General features: G+C 41.0%; 1 protein-coding gene across 4 annotated transcripts in view; it reads right to left on the reverse strand.

The window, feature by feature from the left end:
- cdh24b (cadherin 24, type 2b) overlaps nucleotides 1-9,381 on the reverse strand; it is a 220,563-nt gene extending 211,182 nt beyond the window's left edge. For 2 of the 4 annotated variants that reach the window (XM_081598308.1, XM_081598309.1), the window contains exons 1-2: nucleotides 8,922-9,381; nucleotides 4,339-4,483 (exon numbers count right to left, since the gene is read on the reverse strand). The gene's annotated coding sequence lies outside the window, so the exon portion shown is untranslated. The remainder of the gene's footprint in view (nucleotides 1-4,338; nucleotides 4,484-8,921) is intronic. The other 2 variants (XM_008432992.3, XM_017310022.2) reach the window with 1 other exon arrangement.
- Nucleotides 9,382-17,911: the final 8,530 nt, after the last annotated feature.

Genomic DNA, 17,911 nt, shown 5'->3' on the forward strand with positions numbered 1-17,911 from the left:
AAAAAAAAGTGGACAACTTTTTTTTTTTCTCTAAACATACTGTAGGGTCAGGTTGGTTTTAATAATTTTTTGTTTTTTTCTCCTCTGACCAAATCGAATTATTTGAAATCCACAGATTTTACTCAGATTAGCAGGTCACCGAGTAGTTGTTGCAAAATAAAACTGAGTGTTTTTTTTATTTACTTTGGGCTGCCAGTGCCAGCACCATGGCACTACTACCAGTGTGTGAAAGCTGCTGCTTTGATCCAAACCCAATTGTTCAGAATATTAGCTAATTTTATGAATATGAAAGAAATGTAATTCCTTAGCACCGGTTACAGTCAGAGGCACCTTTTTGTTGCGCAGCATATGAAAGTCTTTCTAAATTGTAACCCATAATAAAATTATTACAGTTAGCTCCACTTGCTGCCTTCAATTTCACATGCGCTCAAGAGCAGAAAAACACACACACACACACGCACACACACACACAAACACACAAAGGGAGCTGTAAAGCTGAAAACTGCTTTGTGGCTTCTGATCCATTTTAGATTTGTCTGTTCGGTGTTACTATACCAGAGTCCACAAGCCGAACTCCTAATTGAAGCTCACTTGATTTCTGTGTGGTTCAGTGAGATTTGACCCTCCTCATGGGTTCCAGCCTCATTATCCCTCACCATGGAAGTAATACGAGCCGGGCAGCGTGACGGATATTCCTGTTCTTTCATCTGTTTCCAACTTGAACACCTTTGTCCTCCCACCACAATGACTCATGATTTATAGAAACGCTGGAAGCTGTGGTTTGACATATTCAAAGGCAAATCTTGGTAAAGTTTATGCTATAAACGTCTGCAAATTATACTACCGTTTTATTTGCTGCTAATGTAGGGAAACTGGAATTAGACATATTTATTAGGATTCAAATCTGTGAGGATTAGATAAGAGGGTAAATTCATCCATTGTTCAGTGGGTTTAAAATAGAAATAATCACCCTCCATTCCAAAATTGTAACTCTTTCAGCCAACAGTGATAAAAGCATGTAAAGGCAGGGCAGACCTGAAGGTCTTGGTTTTATAGTAGAAAATCTTAAAATACAGCAATCAGATTTTTGTTTCATTAGCCTATTATAGGTCTTTATTGTAGCTCGTTATTTTTGACTTTATTGAGTATGGCTTCAGTCAGAGCAACTTCAGAGAAATTTAGAAGAAAGAGTTTGGCTTGTTTTTCAGTTCTCAGCCCTCTGATCTTGCTCCACATTTAATTACAAAAAGAGAGGGTAAGTTAGATGTGATCATTTAGGATGAATTTCAATGCCAAGTGTGAACATGCACCCAATCAACCGAAGTTCAAGTGCCAAACCAGTGACAGTGCTGAATCAGCTCTATTTTTCCAACACATGTTCCTTTTTTTTATGCAAAGAAGGGGTAATGGGTTAGTGTGCAATTTGGCGCCAGAATCCATAAAAGTGGCTAGCCTCAGCACCGGCTCTTTGCTCAACCAGAAAATGAAACACAGCAGTCTAACTATTGCGAGTGCCAAGTTTAAAACTCTAGTTAGACATCCTCTCAATGTGCCTCATTTAAGACAACCTGTTAAGACGCCGGACTTTAAAGACTCAATATCTGTTCACCGTAATAAGATATCAGTTTTATTACCGCCTGTTATAAAATTTAATATGAGTCGATGCCACACATTGTGCTACGGTTTATGAAGACTACAAACTCGACTTCTAGCCCTTTTTGCGTCAAAGTTCTGTGATCAACATGCAAGCATGAATGGCCCAATTTGGGTCTTTTTGTCCTTTCCTTTTATAGGAGGAAATCATTAAAGGTCTGTCGTTGCGTCAGCTTTACAGATCACTCGGGTCTTCTTGTTCTTCTCGGAGTCAGGACCAAACGTGGAGAAGCAGCGCTCGGCTTTTATGCTCCTTTAATCTGGCATGAGCTTCCAGAAAACTGCAAAAATTATTAAATACTGGGTTCCTTTAAATCGAGGCTAAAAGGCTAAAAACCCGTTTGCTTAGAGTTGCCTTTGATTAATATCAAGAACACCTTTAATTTCTATCTGGATTGCAACTTTTTATTACTTTGCTACTGCAATGTAATGCTTTTTTTTTTTTTTGCTTACTGTTATGTTTGCATCATGCATCATGTTTGAATTACCATATTGACGAAACATACCATTAAATAAACTTGACTTGCTGAGAACATTGGAAATGTGTGCTTTCAGAACAAGAATTGTGGAATCAAAGGGAAGCAGCTTGCAGTTTTCCCAGGGCTAAGCTCCCTTACTCGGAAAAACACATGCAAGTCACAAAACGAAACTTTAATGCGAAAGGGCTTCTGACTCCGTTTATGAACACCTTTGGGGCATTTCGCATCAGCATTTGCTGATCACATCTCAATTGTAGCTTTGCTGATAATTCCTGATCAAATATCAGAAATGTTGGTCATCATAGTTGCCTTCATAAGCTACCTTTACAAATTAAAATGGAGACCCTCAGACATCTGAGGAATACTCACAGTAATGATGTGATTTGTCTTATACAGAAATTTTGAACACAACAGAAGGAGGAACAAACCTTCACAAAGAAGTGTTTTCGGGAACTTAGACTTGGGATGAAGGCAGTTCTCCATCTGTGGAAAGCCTGATCAGTTCCTGAGTTTGTCTTATAGAACAACAAAGAACATGCTTTGGCATCAGTTCTGGTTTTTACCCTCAAACTACGGCGTTGGACGAATCTTGTAGCTGAATAACAAGGTCTGTTCATAGTTCTGTAGCCTATTGCCATGGGAACGGGTCATGGTAATGGTATTGTGTGAAAAAAGTTAACTTAAGAAAACTAAAACAAAAAGGACAACCCTAAAGTGTATTTAATTACAAATTACAGACAGACATTCGTTTATTGCAGACAAACTTGCCTTGTTATCGTGAGACAAGCTGTCCTGTCAGCAATAGTGGAGTGTTGCCTGAAAAGGTAACATCGTCCATTTCTCAATATTACAGAGAAAAGTAATCACTAAACAGCCAAACACACACTGTCATCCACATACATACATACATACACTCTCCTGTGTCTGGACGCCAGTCGGTTAGTGACAAACCATTTGCGTCTCTCGAAAGATATTTTGCATCTACAACAAAAAATATTGTGTCACTTTTCACATAAAGAACAAACTTTCTTGAAACTTTCTATCCAAAGCAGTAATCCTCTTTTAGCTCACCGCTCTAAAGCTCCAGCCGGCGGTGGCAAAACCAAGAACATACACATCTACACACACAGTCACCCCTTGCGTTTGTTCTCGTTCTGTCAATGTCTGCCTCGCTTGCCCTCTCTCATTCTCATTTCTACACAGTGGGGTATAAATGTTAATACGTAGAACATCCATGTACACGCAAATGCCAAGCCACCCAGCCTGGGGCAGCCTCCTGTTTTTCTGTATTTTGTCTCCAGTGGAGCGAGATGCTGTGCAATTTATTTTTTCTCACTGGAATCCTACTTTATTCCGCCCATCCTGACAGCCATCCACCAAAGAGCTGGGACTTGTTTTCAGCAATCTAGTTCAGAGATCTAGCTCAACCAGGCAGTAATACAGACCCCTGCAGTTAGTAGGAGGGAGGGAAAAAAATGGATCTTTGCATTTTCAGTCCTGGTGAATCGGGAATAAAACTAGAGGAATAGCATAGAACGAAGCCTGTATGAAAGCTTTCAATTGAATATGTGCATGAAAATGTGCCGGCCACACACACTGCCACATGCACGCACGTAAACAACGCTCTTGGTCTGTGACAATCAGACCGTGACATCGTCTGAAACACTATCCCGCAGGCTTCCACAGAGGGGAAAAAAAAAAGAGCACTGTGCCGCCCGCCAGACAGAACCATTTTCTCTAAATGACCCTCTCCCACCTCCTCCCTCAGCGCCAGGGAGATGGTGGCCTTGTGCTTCAACATAGCAATGTAAAGGCTGAGGGTCAGTGTGTCCTGCCCTAAATTTCAACTGGGTATGCTGAAGGCAGAGCTCAACATTCAAGAAATATTTGGGAGTGGAGGGAAGAGCGAGGTGGAGGAGGGGGGCATGAAGGATGTTCAGGCTAATTCCAACACTTCTCCTCAGAGAATCTTGCTGCGAAACTGCTGGCAAATTTCCCCTTCTTGAAAAGTCTGCATCAGCAATCATCCACCTTCCCTTCCTTTAATGTGCGATCACCATCAAAGGGCACTGAGAGGAAGGGATAGTACATCACCCCCACACACACACGCATACACACGCGCACACACACACGCACACACACTCATCTATATGGTGTATAAAAGGAGCATCACGTGTGGGTGAGAAATGGTTCATCAGTCACTTGCCTTGAGTAGGTAATTTGAGCTGATATAGCTGAGATCCAGCTCTCAGCAAAGTCAGTGCAGAGTCACAGGCCTTATTACTCCCCCTTCCAAAGTCCAACTCCAGAGGAAGAGAAGCTCTGCACGCCTCAGTCTGTTTTCCTCATCCCTGGAAAGCACACAGAGGCAAGCACAAGGGGGATTGAAGCAATGCTAGATTGCAGAAGCGCCATGTTTCCTTCACCGTTAGAGAGACTTGGAAAGGGAATTGAGCCACCGCATCATCTCTGTGCATGAGGACCCAGGGGAATGTTCATGTGTTGAGCAATAAGCAGTCATTTCCTTGTTCTCCACACAGATCCCTGGGAGCCTATGTTGTCTGATTCATTTCACTGAATTGTCAGCTAATGAATGGTACGCTGCTGTTGACTGCCACACACGCACACACACACACGCATACACGAGCATTGCCACAAAAGAGAAAAGCCCCCAAGGGTGAGCATCACGGGGGTTCTCTCATTCTCATTAGGAGGGAATAAAAAGGAAATAGGGAACTCACTGATAATTTGCCGTGTTCCCTTTGTGGATGTGCATGGCGTTACATCTGGCTCAATAAAACAGAGATCACCATGCTGGCCTACATATGCAGTCGGACTGTGATCACATCAAGAAAGCAAGGACAGCCAACGTAGGCTCTGCAACAGTGTTAGTTATTCGCCACTCCAGCAAGGAAACACTAGTTACCTTAGAGGTAACAACCTGGTGTGAAAGTCCATAGAAGAAATTATGAAATAATAAAACAAAGCAGATTTCAAATCTTGTTTCCCTATCAGTCTTTACCCTCTTTAGCAAACGATTGAAATAGACTCTAGTTGAGTCTATTTCAAACTCAATGAGAGTTTGTAATATTAGTAATATTGCAGACATTACCAGTGTGGTGAGCCCACACCAGTAATGTCTGTCCTTATCATGCAACAAAATATTTCTATGAAGTAATCTGCGATTAATTTATCTTTACTGAAAAACAAGGTGAGAGCTTTATCAGCCAGCTTGCTGGAAGTGTGCAGTAACAGATAGGGCAGGGGCCGCACTACCCTGCCCCAAACTTTAAACAACCAGAAGAAACTCTGGCCACTCCAACACTTCCCCTAGCATCTTAATAAAATGACTATCAACTGTATGAATGGCATGATGGGACTCTTTAATGGCTCTCGTACTAAAGATCTTGTCAAAAAGTCGAACCATCAGTTTCATCATGAAGACAAGCTCTTATTATCTGATTTTGATGTTACTCCTCACCCATCAGGTAGCCCATTTCCCACACGCAAGAGCTTTCAACAATGGAATTGGGTAACAGTGGCAGTAACAAGCGAAGGTGTGCAGTTTAACTCAGTGGGGTTCACAAACTGCTGCACATAAGTGTGTCAGACAACTATTCACATTGATGGAGCATGATGGCTCAACGGTTTGTTTTTTTAGTGTCAGCGCTACTCTTGGGTAACTTCCAGTGATTCGTTCCATCTTGGTTCACTTTGCTGCCAATGTGTGTTGGGTTCTGCTGGCCATATAAACCATCTGTCATTGGTACGTCACTATCAACCCGCAAAACAAGAAGGCTAACCAACTGCTATGAGGCCGTGACGACGTTGTTTGTCGCCTCAGAGGCAAACAAGTGGATAGGGTAAGAGTTGACTTCAATAGCATTTCCGGAAAATCCAGAGATGCAACAGGAACCTTGTGAAAGATGTCTGATGCTATAAAAAATAAAAAAGAATAAAAATCACATTCCCTTTCATAAAGTATGTCCATTCTTGGCATATTCTTTTATCCGATTCTATCATCGTCCTTTCAAAACCTGACTATCTTCAGATCGACAGTACCTATGCCAAGTCTGTCTTTCTCATGCTACAACAGCAACACCTTTCCTTCCAGTTTGTAATTTCTGCAGTTTCATCATCAGTCAGAGACTCCGTGTAACCCATTTCCACATCTACCTGCTTTTCCTCTTCTTTGCTCATTTTTCTTTCTCTTTATCTCTTTAACCTTACCCTTGTCCACCTTTCATCCAGTCCTCTTCCCTTTATCACACCATCCCTTTCATACTTCAATGCCTTTTTTTTTTTATCGTCTCATCCTGGCTTGGCATCACCCCTTTTGCTTTCCATCTCCCATTTGGGTAAAAAAAGCTATTCATTGAATGCTAACATGCAGACTGGCATAAACCAAAGCAGAAAAGCAGCACGCTTCGCTCTTTTGATTTCCTACCAATTGAGTTCCCGCAACGCCCCTGCTGGTCAGGGGGAAAGATGATAGACAAGTGCTAATGCAATCAAAGAAACTGATACGCAGAGATCATCATGTTCAGAAGCAAATTGTGGACTTGTACACGTAAACAAATGTAATTGCGGTTTTCACCCAGGGATGTTTGCTACATGAGCTTTCCACATACATAAGCACTTCTCACACCGAACAGAGCCATTATGCTCGCTTAAGGCCCATCATAAGCGTGTACGCGAGTGTGTGTGTGGGAGCCATTCATGTATAACATTAGTCCTAATGTGTTCAACAAGGGGCTATAAGAGCAAAGATGTTTCACTGGAGAATTGACCTCAGCTGCAGAGATGACTGTTTCAAATGCTCGCTGTGCTCCCGACAACATCCAGAATTTATATATAGATACGGCAGACCCACTTTTCTTGCTCTTACAAAAATATAGCTGGTACACAGCAGGCTGTAATAATCGATATAACCTGAGAAGGCAGGTCATAAATCCAAGCAAATGTATTTCCCAGGAGGGGCAGTGGATGTTTAAGGTCTCTCACACACACACACATTATTACATTTGTGCACAGGGAAAAAAAGAATAATAAAAAAAAACAAAAAAAAAACAGGTGATATCTGCAAAGGCACGAGCACATTGCCAGCACAAGTGGTTACGAAGCCAAAGACTTATTATCACCAACTTATGAGGTTGTTGTGTAATGAATGGAAGCAATTAGCAGGGGCGCCTCAAGAAAACTGTGTAAGAGGGTGGCTGGGTGGAACGGGGCTGGGATAATCTTGTGAAGACACACTAAGACCAACCACCAACGCAGAAAGTCAGGAGCTTTAATAGAAATGGTGATATGAAGGAATGTAACATTTAGGACCAATGCAACACCATCCTAGCATTCTGGTGAGCTCCTGTTGTCAACTACGAGCCTAACGAGGCCGATTTGATGCGTCAAGTCCCAATCAAAGGTCAAAACCCCCTATTATGTTGCAACAACACTAGTCCTTTATAAGATCCTCAAACATATGAGGCTGTGACATAAAAGCTTGTCCCTTAAACCTATGCATACAAAAAAAATATATGCATATAGGAAAGTCTGGCTAAGGGTGGTCATTGCAACTACCAGTGACTCCAGAGGCTTGTTGTGCATAATAAATGGATGCACGGTGGTATAAAAAGAAAATATATTTATGTAAATTAATAAATTTTGCAAATCCAGAAAGTTTGGTCTTTGTTCTTTTAAATTCATGCATAAAACATAGAAATAATAGAATAAATTACATAACAGATACTACTACCACAGATGCATCATCTCTGGCTCATATGATTCCCTTGATGGCTCTCTTAGTGATGTGAAGTGGTGTAACCGGCACCCCACTCCTGCCCCCCATGTCCCCCCCCCACGCCCCCACCTCGTCGGTACCGCCACTGGCAATTAAGCACCTCGCAGCCTCTTTGGGGACACGCTGGACCGCAGACAGATTTGCGCATAAGCGGACGGTAACATGTTTGCGCCCCGGACTGTCTGCGCCTGTCAGGAACGCGTAAAAAAAGAAAAGGGAGAAGAATAAAAAATATATATGGCGCAAGTCCAGTTTGCGAGAGAGAGAGAGAGAGAGATAGAAAGGGGGGGGGGGGGGTGTAGCATGTGTGTGTGTGTGTGTCATTTCCTTCACCTTGCGGTCGAGGGAAACACCTGAACGGAGCACAAATCAGGTGGAAACGACGAACGGATCAACGTGATCAATCAGAGGATCGATCACTATCTGGTGTGTGTTTTCTAATCAAGGCGGTTAAAGTCCCCCATGTTAAAGCGCGTGCTGCTGCGCGTTAGGGGACAGGTTCAGTCTTGGAGCAAGGACTTCCAAACGGGGCTCCTGCCTATCAATCATCATCCATCGCAGAATTATATTACACTTTAATTCGATTGTTAGTTTGTTTGTTGTTGTTTTCTCTCTCTCTCCCTCTTCGTAGCAATAAAAGCAGGCGGCAGGCACGTCCGAGCCTCGCAAAAATGCGCACGGAGTTGTTCCATTAACGCTTCCGTTTCCCTAAAATTATATCCACGGATCCACGTAGCATCATTTTTGAAAGACTCGTTCGACCCAAAATTAGTAATAATTTAAACGTGATTTCAAAAAAAAAAAAAAAAAAAGTGTCAAGCAGGGATGCCGAAGAGCAGACGGGGAGAGACAGGCGATTCCCAAATACCCGAGCGACGATGGTGATGATGAGAGAAACTGGGTCTCATCTCCACTCAGCCTGACCGAGGTGAAAATATGAAGAAGACATGTTCATCATGGTTTAAATAAAAAAAAAAAGGAGGTAAAAATACCTTCAGGTGTCGGATCTCGGTTTGATTATCTTAAGTTTCCTCTTCGGCTGCTGTGCTGTCCGTCAGTCGGTCACAAAACTGAGTCGGAGAAGGACGACCGCCGTCATCGTCGGCTCTCTCTCCTCTCTGTTCCCTCTCTCTCTCTCTCGCTCTCTCTCGCTCTGACTCCAGCTCAGCTTTACCAATAATAACGGGACTCCGAAAAAGAAGAAGAAAAAAAAAGTCTCCCAGCCCTTCTCTGTTTTCCCCCTTTGCTGAGCGCCTGCCTCTGCTTCGCTCAGTTTTGTCTCCTGGTTCTCTGTCGGACTCTCCATCTCATCATCGCCCTCTCGGAAGTGATTAACACGTGCGCCCTATTATGTTCATTATGACTCATTACCACACGCGGTACCGTCCGTGACCATCGTGATGATCAATAGGATCATCTTTCAAACATCAGCGCAGCTTCTGAGGCATCCATTAGGCCATTTTTCTGTGAAAAATCTTAGTTCCACCCCCATTTAATTTAAGTATTTTTAAACCATAATTAGTCCTTTTATTAGAAACTTTTATGGCTCCATCAGCTTTCCAGTCAAGTCCTAACCTTTATAATATTACAAATATATATTATCACACCTCGCAGAAACTTTTTCACATTGTCATTTTACAACTTTTATGTGTTTTTTTTTTTAAGCGAGAGTGGGAGGAATGCTTTTCAACAAAATCCTTCACCTCAGTAAATACTTTGAGTGACCTTCGCTGCCAAGTCTTCAAGACAAATTTGCGTTTGCTCTTTTTTGTAAAGCTTCATGTTCTGTTAAATCCAGTCGAATTGTCAATCTTAGGTATTTTCTGGCACATAGTTACTGGTTTGTGTTATAAAATGGCACTAGGTCACCTTCAGTTATAAAACTGCTGCATCAAATATGATTTAAAAGAAATTTGACTTTCCAGTCTGATGCTTTGAAATGGGCCTCTGTCTCTTTAAGAAGCTCTTGGTCCATCCTGATTCGCAGAGACCCACGTTTATAATTCCCCCTTTTATTTTGATATTCCACTTATCGACAAGCTAATTTTTATTTTAGCTAAATGTTTAGTTACGAGCTAAATATTTAGCTAGCAACCTAAATATTTAGTTAGCAAGCCAGCTACATAGCTTGCCAACTTCGAAGTTAAAATGCTTAGTTTGGAGCCAAATATTTAAGCTAGCAAAATACATTTTTAAATTGGAGCTAAATATTTAGATTGTAAAGTAAATAGAGTGACAAACTAAACATTAAATTCACAAGCTAAACATTCTGTTTGAACATGAAGTATTTGTGTCATTGTAGAAGAACATGATTTAATCTAATGTAGGTCTTAGTCCTCGACACAGCAGTCGCAGGTTCGATTCCCAGCTTGGTGACCTTTGCCCTTGTCTTCCCTCTCTCTCAATGCCCACTTTCCTGTCTGAGCACTTTCGCATAAAGGCCACTAGAGTAAAACAAACAAACAAACAAAATAAACCCCTTAAAAATGAAAAATCTGAGCAGCTTCTCTGCCACAGATGAGGAAAAGCATCCCCACAGCATCATGCTGCCACCAGTTCTCACTGTGCCTACTGGAAACAACATCAGAACAAAGTCTGTAGATGTGTCCGTCTCCTACACATTTTTGATTAAAATATGTTCTTCATTGCAGTTACTCGTATGGGATAGTGTCAAGACTTTCTTTGAACAACAGCTTTCTTCTGCAACGGCCAGAATCGATGCAGGTTTGACTTTGTTCCAAACTGCATCAGGTCACAGATGGCGGACTGGACACAATTTTGAGATATCCAAAGACAGGAAGATGGGTTGACATCCTAACCCTGATTTAAACTTCTCCAGCACGTTCTCCCCGGCCTGCCTGTCTGCTGGCGTGTTCCTCTGTGTTCGTTTGTTTACCAATGTTCTCCAACAAACCTCTGACGCCTTCACAGAACGGCTGGATGCTTTGTTTGTTGGCTTCAGAAATACACAACTCTTCTCTTTTTTCTTTTTTTTTTGTGAAAACATTTTGAATGCCATAATTTCTTCTTCCACTTTACAATTTTGAACATTTAGGTCTGTCACATAATATCCCAGTGAAGTATAGTGAAGTCGTGGGTTTCATCAGATTTCTTTCTTCTTTTATTAAAAAGTGAAAAAAAGTACAAGTAAGTCAGCATGTCCCTTCCTGGTCTCTAGTAGTAGAATTTGCAGTGCCGTCATATTTATGCTCCCATTCTTCCAAGCTTTCCACATGAGCACATTTGAGCTGCAAAGCATCCATTAGTCCTTGTTTAAACTTAATTTAGAAATGCAGCATAAACACACAAGTCGATAGCCTTTGCTTCCCGTACGCTTACTTATTCGGCGAACGTCTGATAAAGTACGTGGCAATATAAAGCATAAGACTTGATTCTCAGAGCGCTACAGGAGCGCTCGCTGTTCTGACAAAAGGGATTTACAAGGGGTACTTACACTCAGCTTGCACATAGTTTGCATTGTGCATTAATTTGATTTTGTGCAATTTAGCTAATGGCAAAACAGATGAACAGCCCCGCGGCGCAGCTGCGATACTAACTAATACATTTTCACATTTGGTGTAAAGCTTTTAGAAAGAGTTCGCTGTCAAAGGCGGTTGTAATACTTTTAAAGTGTCTCGTAAATTTATCGGTGCTAGAGAGCAAGTTATTACCGCTCGCCCTTAATACTCTTGATTCTGACCTTTCCCTGCCGTTTCAGGAAATGCGAGATTAGAGACGACGTATGACACATAATCACTTTTTATTGCTCGAGAGCGCTTGTTTGGGGAGGGGTAGAGTGGATCTGTGGAAGAAAAAGTTTTGATATTACACAATCCTCTCGCTTTGTTTTGGGGCTGCCTACGTCTCAAAATGTCTCATTCAGTGAGACGTTCGGATCTGAAAGGCGCCATTACATCACTGACTCGGCTCGGAGCCTTTAACTCAAAATGATGGCGCTTTCAGCAGGACGTCAAAACGCTTCCTCCAGGCTTGGGCTTTCCTAACGAGCAAGTTCTCATTACTTCATTTTTTTTTCCATTAAATTTGACAAAAAATTTAGCTGTTAAAAAAAAGAAATCTCTTCACTAGAGATCCAATCCACCTCAGATGGATTGTATCATTTAATTCCCTCGTTCATTAATACACGTTGGTGAAAAGTTCACGAAAGACATATTCATGAATTTCTTGTAATCCCCTTGACCTGATCAAGGTTGCAGAGTGACGGGGACAAACCCGCTCAGAACCAGAACTCCTAGCAACAACAAGCAATTAAGCTAACATTGAGGGAAACATTGAGACACAGAACTGCACAGCCAAGGTTCAAATCAACCCAATTAAAACTTCATGGAAAAAAAGGTCATCCATCCCAAAGACACCTCATGACCACCAAAATCTTTTTTTATTCTTTATATATATATATATATATATATATATATACACAACTGTGTTAGATCAGCCATGTTTCGGCAACCTAAAGATGTCTCAATATGATTTATGACCCGAAAGAGTTTCTCCATTTTTTTTTTTTCAAATGAAAAACAAATCTAGGAGAACAATTAAAAACAAAGAGCTGTCCCTGCTGTCATGCATGCACATGCTCTTAACCTTGTACATTGTTGGAAGACCCAATTAAAATTTTAGCCTTCATCCTTCCTGTGTGAACATCTAACAAAACTCAGGTGTTCACCTGTAGCGGCTCCTCCCACCACAAATTGCACTAGCATAGCTTGTTTTGGCTAACAGTGGGTGAAATTGCACTATGCAGAAGTTTAAGTCATTCTATTTAGGCATACTTTCTAGTGGGTGAACACTTTCGTTAATATTTGTCTGGTTTACTTACACTGGTCTTGTTTCTGTTTTGTTTTTTTCTGTGAGGTTCTGCAAAAAACAGAGTTGCTGAAGTCAGGAAAATACAACTTTTACAAAGGACTGAAGAGTGGGAACTATATTTGTCAAAGTTGACCTTATTTAGCCACTTTAATATTATTTGGCGAATAAGTTCAGTTTAGTCATATTTGCTTTATTTGTTCTACATGTGTTTTTGCTAATTTTGTACTTTTTGTTCCTTTGTTATGTTGTACCTCCCTCATGTTTAGTTTACTCCACCACCAATTTAAGCAACTTTTCTTCTTTGGTCAGTTTTGCGTTTTGTTGACGTCACTTGAGTTGGGCCAAATCCATGCTATATAAAATTTGATTTATTTTACATTGGAGTTTGACCTTCTTTTGAAGTCATTTTTTTTAACCTTTGTCTTCATTCATGTTTTGTCCCTTCCACCTTTCTTTCAACAGAACTGTAGCGAGCTTATTTTTTATTCAACAAAAGAAAGGCCTCACTGGAATGAAAGTCAAATTTTGGAATGGCTTAGAGTCAGCAGATAAATTTGACAGAACATCAGTGGGGTCACCTAAAGACCATATTAGAGAAAGTCAGAGATTTTATATAAGTTTTCAAAAGTCAAGACGTGGGATGGTAATCGCCTTCAACAAAAGATTGAAACTGAATCAAATGAGCTTCAACAACGGTTTAGCTTAAAGGATATAAGCACCTATGTATCATGGACGTGTCATGCTAAAGGTGGAAAGAGTTAAAATCTTTATGTTTTTTTTCCCCCACCATGAAAACATCTCAACACTTACACAAGAGCCGCTGTACACAGTATTCCATAAATTATACCCATCCATCCATCGTCTTCTGCCGAATCAAAAGGTCGGGTTGCGGGGGCAGCAGGGATTTCAGCTACAGCTCTTACTTTCAATCACTAAAAAGCTAGGAAAAACTAAATACTGGATCAACTGCAAAGCTCGGGGGTTTATGGAGTCTGCATGAAGCAGAGGAGACTTGATGTGTTCAGAAAAAGAAGGGTCAGAGCCAACTCTGTCCGCAGCAGAAATAGAGATGAAGAGCATAAATGAAAACATAGAAAAGTAGTTCTCGCTCTGGTTTCTGGAAAAGTGAGCACTAACACACCCTGCTCTCTCAAAGAATAAAATATTTGTTAAGGGTTTCTGAGAATAAAGGTCTCTGGATCTCAGAAAGTACGAGGCCTTCTGGGTTTTGTTTGTGGCCCCAGAACCTGCTGCTTATCAGCAGGCATGTAAAGGCTGATCTGAAAGGATCAGGTCTTAACATGTGCATTTTGTGTTGCTGTGGTAACAACTTTGAGCTTGGCTATGTGGCAAGTTGAGACTTCAAACTGAACCACAGACAATGTATTTTACTGTAATTTTTATGTGGCACGTCGATGCAGATAAGTACGTCTTTCTAAAAGGAAATTGAAAACTAACATCTGAATTCTCATGATAGATCCAGTTTTGGTCAGATGAGGTCGCAGCTGGACTGTCTGGACTTCCTGTCTCCACTTAACCATGAACATACAATCCCCACAGTGAAACAAGGTGGTGGCACAATCATGCTTTTCTCGTCAGAAATAATGATAAAAATAGATGGAGGTAAATTCAGATCAATACTGTAACAGAGGCAGGAAAAGACATGAGCGTGGAGTGGACGTTTACTGTCCAGCAGGAGCACCTAGAACAAACTGCACCGATTGCAGTTTTCTGGCCAATCGCCAATCACCAATCTTTTAAAAAGCCTAACTTACCAATTCTGTTTTTGGCTGGTACCAGTTTGCTGTCTGAAATGTTGCTCAGTATATCAAGAAAGTTGCTGAATTGGCAACAATGGGGCGACTATCATGAACTGTAAATGTGCAGACATGACCTGGTCGGCCGGTTTGTCAGTCAAACCTCTCTCATGGGTGAAAAGAAAACCACAGTGGTTGATTTTTAGACCTTTGCTGAGGTTGGTAAGATCGGTGGATAAGATCAGCCTCACATGTAAAAATCAGCCGATCACTGATCTCCCAAAATTAAGGAAGTCGGCACCGATAAATCGGTGCACCTCTAATGTTCATGTGTTAAAAACGGCCCAGTCAAAGCCCCGATCTAAGGCAAGACTTTGAACTAATGGAGGACTATCTATAACAACAAAACTAAGAATAAAAAAGCTGTATTTCTGTTTGTGGCATAACAAAATGGAGAAACATTCATGAGGTACACAAACTTTTCCAATGCACTATGGGTAAAAAATTCTAATAATCGCAATTTCTAAGTATTCAGCTTGCTGGCAATTTTAATTGGATCCTATTTTATGTCGTACTTGGCTGCCTGGTCCTCACAGAGTTATGCTATTAGCAACCTTTTGTTAAGACTGCTAAGGAATAAATCCATAGTGCGAACCTTACTGCTGCATTCATCACAACGTTACTGCTAATCTGAACGCAATAAATTTCAGGGAATCCTTTTAATTACAAACATCGAAAGCGCCGAAAGGTATCAGGGGACGCGTTTCGCTGTCGACAAATTTAAAATACAGCCTCAGTTTGGGTACAAAGAACAAACAAGGAGCGCAACACAAATATCCGCCGAGATCATTTCGAGTCCGTCCCCGTTTCTTATCCTGAGCAAATATTTTTACCCTCATTATCACACCAAAGTAGTCGCCAGCTGACAATCAAGTGATAACATTTCTATATTTATGTTAATCAGACCATCTGTATCGCAGTCACGGTTTTATTTCAAAGGGCCATTACCTCCTTCCTTATCACCACAGAACAAATTAAACCTTGTCGTCTTCACACACGCACACACCCCCGCACGCACACACTCTTGTGAGCGCACACGTTTCGTCGGTCATTACGTGTGCCGTAAACCCCCGTATCTCCAGTCGACTCGGTACTTGTAGATTGACTCCAGCGGAAGCTCTTTGAAGAACGGAGGAGGCAGAGAAGAGAAGTATGTGTGACCATCAGAAAAGTATAAAAAAAAAAAGAAAAAAAAAAAGAGATGGAGAGAGAGAAGGACTGCTCTGGCTGTGTTGTAAGACCAGAAAATAACGGGGCCGGCCAGACGACAGAGCATGAAAGGGCTGATTTATCCACCGGAGAGAGACTGTGTGAGTGTTTGTCAAAAGAGCGAGAAAGACATGAATGTGCTTGTCCCCCCCCCCCCATTTTTTTTTTTTTTTGTTTTTTTTTTTTTTGGGGGGGGGGGTGTCTCTATTATTGAAGAAAAAAAATGAAGTGGGAGACTATTACATTGGATTAAAAATATACATTTGTGCTCGTTTCTGTGGGTTTTGAATGCATCCAATTCTTCCCCATTCAGGCCAAGGAACACATCTGCCTGGATTTTCTGCAGCTTGGAGAGCCAGTTTTGCCATACATGTGTTTGGCAGGCGCTCTGATTTGGATGAGCCACAGAAGCTGACTGAATATATTGTTTCCAGAATCAAAAAAAAGAAAAAAAGAAAAAGAAAACAACCTGCACAACAAAATGCCAGTGGGTGTACTTCATCTGGAATTCAGACGCAACAATTTCAGCTTGCAAGTCAAAATAAATCTCAGCTGAAGAGGATTTTTTATTGTTGTTTTTTTTTTATGAAAGACATGAAGTGCTCTAACCGTGTTACTTCTGCTTACTTGAAGCCAACCTTTTTATTTTCTTCATAAACATTTTTAAGATTTTTTTTTTTTTGCTAAAAACGAGCAGATTAGTAAGTGTTTACAGATCAATTTTACCTCAAAATGCTGAATAAATCAACGCCCACATTGAGCACAACGGCAGCTACTGGTAAAATGAGAAGCAAACTGAGCGTTAGCAGAACTCTGAGCCAAAACTAAATGTTTTGTGTCACATCCTGATGTCAGGACCGTCGACAAATTGCGATTATTCACTGTGACCATGAGAGAAGAGGCGATTTTAGCATTGCTGGTGCTCCAGACGAGCCCCTCCTTCTGTTTTTGTGTGAACTGGACCGATTCAGATATTTTAGAGTTTTCAATACACTCAATGCTGATGGCATTTTCTTGCTTACTCTCATAAAACGAGCGAAGCGGTTTTCCAGCTTTTAGACAGACACACATGGATGTTGAGCTGTTATGGTTTCCGTTTTATTCTTTTGGTAGTTGGCCACAAAACAATGAATTAACGTCTAAATTGCATTTATTCATCTTTGACCCAGCTTAGATAGCATCTCCGTCTGTCCATTGATCCAGGTCCCTTCATTATCACTCATCATTCTCTGGACCGGCTGACGGCGTAGGCAGCATAGGGAAATGCCAAGGGTGCCACCAGACCAGGGGCGCCATAAAACCATTCAAGAAAAGTGTAACTATTCTCTTTAAAACTTATAGGTAATAGGTAAAGGTAATTTCATTTATATAGCACATTTTCAGCAACAAGGCAACACAAAGTGCTTTACAGGATTTAAAAGGAAATACAAACAAAACAAACCAAAAGAAAGAGCAAAAGAAGAAAAAGCTAATAATGCTAATCCAAAGTAAATAAACTAGATAATAGTATAATTTTGTAATGTTAAAGATTGTACATCAATTCAACTGAATAGCAAAGAATATTAAACACAACATCTAACAATAATAATAATGATAATTCGCTCCTTCATCCATCTCCCCTCACTGCCCCATTGCTGCTCACTGACAGTCGCACACTGGGGGGGATGAGTGGAGAGAGTCTGGTAATGTAAGTGACTTCAGAAAGCATTATGTCAAAATATTTCACATTGTCCGGTGCCCAAAAAAGAAAGAGGGAAAATGTGCCAGAGTCAGAGAGGAGTGTGATAGAATTGCATGTGTAGTTTTAATCTGTTGTTGTAGAAGCTAGGCTAACCTAGCCAGCCAAACACAAAGCTAATCAATATATCGCCTAGCTAGTTCTAACATCGGTTAGTTTCTCTGGTTGCTTATTTCTACGTTGCTCAGTTGCATTTTGCTGCATTTTTTCCTCCATCTGTATCTGGTCGCAGTTTTATTTTGTTAGCCTAGTTGTTGTGGGTGCGGCGGTGCTAAAAGTTAAATTGCATATCAACAGTTTTTCTTGATTGTTTTCATGCAGCTGTCAACTCTAAACCCCACATTTTCAGAATAGTTAAACACACACAGGCCTAAACAATGGCATTCAT

The sequence above is a fragment of the Poecilia reticulata genome, chromosome 17, assembly GCF_904066995.2.
Source record: "Poecilia reticulata chromosome 17, P_reticulata-male-v2, whole genome shotgun sequence".
NCBI classification, from domain to species: domain Eukaryota; kingdom Metazoa; phylum Chordata; class Actinopteri; order Cyprinodontiformes; family Poeciliidae; genus Poecilia; species Poecilia reticulata.